Source organism: Sinocyclocheilus anshuiensis, unplaced genomic scaffold, assembly GCF_001515605.1.
Source record: "Sinocyclocheilus anshuiensis isolate Anshui unplaced genomic scaffold, SAMN03320099.WGS_v1.1 scaffold882, whole genome shotgun sequence".
Taxonomy (NCBI): domain Eukaryota; kingdom Metazoa; phylum Chordata; class Actinopteri; order Cypriniformes; family Cyprinidae; genus Sinocyclocheilus; species Sinocyclocheilus anshuiensis.
The window spans coordinates 355,529-360,207 of NW_015540910.1; positions in this window are offsets into that span (position 1 = coordinate 355,529).

The window sequence follows — 4,679 nt, forward strand, 5'->3', positions numbered from 1 at the left end:
TTGTAGTAAAAAGTGATTGTGAACAGGGTTTCATGTTGACGTCAGTGCAAGCCTTCATTAATTGCATAGCTGGTGCAATGCCATTTTATTATGGTCTCTGTGGAAGCATTATTGATTTTGCATAGCTGGAATTTACATTCATGTGTCTTCATTCATCATTGGTCTGTATTCAGGCAAAGCACAGACAGTTTTCTTCTAAAATGGTATTTGAACGGTTAACCTTTTTCATGGCCAACTGGAAGCAAGCAACAATGCTTTCACTGAAGTTAAACACTAAAAAATCCATGCTGAAGTAATATCATTTAGCAGATCAAGAATAGTCAAAGTAGATTAAAGTCTTTTTTAACGCTATAATTGACCATTTCTATTCATTTCAATACATTCATATTCATTTACAGAAAATCTAATGTCCTTTTGGAATTCAGTTCCGCGTATAGCAAGAGAAATTATAAAAGGACTAGCTTCTTCCATTTCAAAATGGACATTTGGTATATCTTCACAGCTATTTCGCAGAGCGTTTGCACTTCATTTTTACTTACGGTAAAACTAACTGCAAGTCAGTCAGTGTGAACAATTGTTAAAACTGTTAATTTGCATGTGACCAAATTGACTGTAACTGCTGTCATGTAAACACAAAGGATAGTTGTAATAGAAATGTACGTGTAGTCTGAGAACGGCATAATGTTTCTGCTTTTCTGTGCCTGAGTAAAATCATAAGAGAGCTCATTAGGAGAACAGACTAAATTGTGGTCTTAAAAATGGCCCGAGGGATAATGTCTGCTAGATGGGTCACAAACCCACAAAGGAAATGTGCAAGGCCTATGCACTACACCACATGATGCTTTGCATGAATAAGGGAAATGAGCTCGGCTTAGAAAATAGTGTGAAAAAAGTAGATAGCTGCTAAAAACTACAATGATGTAGTTGTGCAACGACGCCATCGTGTTCGATTATCACAGAGATTATTGCATTCTGTTTGAGATGTTAGGATGGAAGTATTTTCATATTATTTAGTGTGTTTTTTTGGGCTGCACATGATTAGTGATTTTTGGAGTTATTAAATAGGCCACCCAAAAATTAAAATTCTGTCAACATTTAGGTAACCAAACAATCGATGGACTCCACTGATACCCATAGTTTGAAAAAAAAAAAAATGCTATGGACATCAATGGGGACCATCAGATATTTGGTTACACAAAATATCCTCTGTTGTGTTCAGCAGAAGAAAGAAATTTACAGGTAAATTGAGTAATTCTTTTGGTTGAACTATCACTTTAAATTCCAAGTGTGGTAATATTAAGCAAATTCTTGTCTGTTAGTAGCTTTGTGTAGTAAAAGTACATGATTCTAAAATACTGGAGAACACAGACAGTGTTAGTGTATTTGGCATAGTAGCATTCAAATGTCAATTAATTTGCTTCCCCCCACTTATCCTGAATCGTGGAATACAAAAAGAGCAACCACTGAAATAGGTCAGGAGGTCTTCCCAGCTACTTATACGAGGGTAAGTGGAGCACAAAATCTGCCACCACATCTAGGGCAAGTGCTGAGTATGTTGAACTGACCTCTGTCAAGACCGGTGTCCTGACATTTTATCCTACCCATCAGATTGTCCTACCAGGGTTTACTGCGCATGCACACATCAATATTGCGTCCTTTTTCTCATGCTGAACACCAATTTGTAATGTATCTGCATTACTGTAAGGGTAGGTTTAGGGTTGGGGTAGGTGCAGACTTTAATAAAACACAATCTAATAGGTAGAAAACGTATTTATTGATGATTTCCTGTAGCTGTATCCCTTCTAGCTACAACCACGAATATAACACATAATTACTGTATTTGCATTACTGTAATGGTAGGTTTAGGGTTGTGGTAGGTGTAAACGTTAATAAACCATAATTTTACAGGTAGCATTTTTCGTTGTCGAATTGTACTACCCACTGTTTTAATGGGAGATAGCAAAATCTGACAGGGTAGCACAAATCGACAGAACACCGGGCAAGCAAGAAGAAGTGTCTCTTCCATTCACACATCCTGTCTACAAGGACATATTATGGTCTGGTAAGGCCTGGGGGGCACCAGACTCTGTAGTTCCTCTTGTCAGTGTTTTCTAAAGTTGCAGTCAAAAGAATAAACACACCATGTGCATAATATATTATATAAAAGACAACAATATTGTTGCTGGTATATAACATCAAAGTTTTATTAAATGTGTGTTTACCTTTATAATTATTTATTTAATTATTTTTTTTATGGGAAAAATCTAGGAATCCATGTGATCAGGAGTTCTGCATGATGTTGCTTGGTTTGAAAGTATCTTCTGTGTGAACTGTGCTTTATACATCACTACATTTCTGTCAGGACCACTATCGTCAAAGATGATTGACAATTAGCATACAGTTTGGATTGGCGGTATGGTTACTTTCTGGGCAAGAACTCCCTGTACATCCATGCAGCTGTCACAAAGCAAGGCCAGACACAACAGGTAAGTGCAAATCAGGATGGTTTATTGACTGGGTAAGGGGATGACTGGAATAGGTGTGTTAAAGGCAGGTGAGTGTCAACACAGTGAATGGTTCCAGGGTGCTTATCTGAGTTCTGATGGTGAGGATCGGATGCCGGTTACGTTGGAGATCGTGGAACAGTTTCCAAGGAGTCGTTGGAGGATCGCGGGAGGAACAGCAGGTAATTCGTTCTAGGAGAATTTGGCAGAGAGAGTCCAGAGAAGTTCATAGGAGTGAACGGTAGACCGGACAGTGAGTGACTGTGCTGTGTGTGTATTTGTAGTGTGGCTTGATTGGTGACAGCAGGTGCGGGTGATCAGAACTCAGGTGACTGTGATCGGGTAATTATCCTGGATGGTGACTGAAGTGACTGTGATGAATCCCTGACAGCAGCCTTGCATGGATGAGAGCAGGGAGAGCAGCGATAACCCCTACAGGGTAAACAGAACAGAACCAACATAAATGTTTTGCAGATATCGTTAAAGTTCAATAATTTTATGTACATATTTTAGAATTAGTCTGATTCAAAGGATAATCAGAAGGCTGAATCCTGACTGAGAGCAGTGATAACCCCCCAAAACAAAACCATATGCTGATATCCCCCAACACAAACTGATAGCAAAATCTCAAAGACTTAAGCAACAAGCATGTTGCCCTCAACCAAATGACCAAAACAAGTTTGTTGCCAAAACCCACATAACCTGTAGCAACAATCATGTTGCCTTTAACGGATGCCCTAATGAGTATGTTGTCAATACCTTAAAAGCTTAAGCAACATGTTCTCAATAACACCAGATAGACTTAAGAAAACATGTTTCCAATTCAACTACAGCTTTAAGAACAAGCATGTTACGAATAACGACTGGATTGCTCTGGAACAAGCATGTTCCCAACAATACAGCTATAACTTATCAAGCATGTTCCCAATACCAACCAGATAGCTCTGGGACAAACTTGTTCCCGACAATACAACTATAACTTAAGAACAAGCATATTCCCAATAACAACCGAGAGCTTAAGAACAAGCATGTTTCCAATACGACTAGACAGAACAAGCATGTCTGGTACCGGAGCAGAATCAACGTTGAACAGATGGCTGCATCCGAAACTGGAAAATGCTGCCTTTGGTGGACACATTTCACAGTAGGAAGGCATCAAGACATGTCGAATACAATGTTAGCTTCACTTCCTGCCTTCATCTGGTCGATATTTAAAGGCAGAATAGATGCATCCTTCGCTGCCTTGATACCCACAATCCTGTGTGTCCTATCCCGTGATGGTTGAGCAAAATAAAGATGGTGTCTGAAGTTATTTCTAGCGAGAAATCAGTATTATTAAGTAATTAAATATTCGCTTAGTTATCTCGAAGCTTGTTCTATTTTGTTGTAGATCATTGAAGGTTAAGCTGCCTCAGAAGCATGTCCGATTTCAGTTTCATGAGTTACCTTCATGAACAAACGCTGCCTGCGAAGTCATTAGGGCTTTTCGCACCGCGGGAACCTTTTCATAGTACCAGAACTAATTGTGGAACTACCCACTTTTTGGCGTTTTCGCACTAGCATGTCAGCAGCCTAGGTTTTCGGATGCAGACGACTTCAACTGAACAACGAGCATTTACCATTTCTCTTGGAGCTGCACCACAGCAGAATTGATTCCGTTTGCACCATGGTCGTTATTTTCTGCTGCTTAAATATGTGCTGTAGTGCTATAAAATAAAGGCAACTTGACTATGTTAAAGGGGACATAACACACACAGTTTCGGCCAATCTCATGTTAATCTTGAGTACCTATAGTGTAGTATTGCATCATTCACATCTCCAAAGAGTCTTCAGTTTTATCAGATTTATAAAAAAAAGATACAGCTTTGCATTCACATCTCCGAAGAGTCTTCAGTTTTATCAGATTTACAAACACAGACATTTGATGCAGTTTTACAGCAGTTAGTTATGACCGGGATCTTTTATCGCTGGGATTGCTCTGTCTTTCAGTATCAAACGATGTACAAATCCAGTGTCAGAATGTACCTTGTTATAAAACATTCGTCACCGAAGTGACGGGAACAACAAACACGCTCGTGAAACTCCATTGCTGCCCCGGAAAAAATAAATTGCTCGTGAAACTCCATTGCTGCCCCAGAAAAAATAAATTGCATCCACTGTTCACATAACACTGAA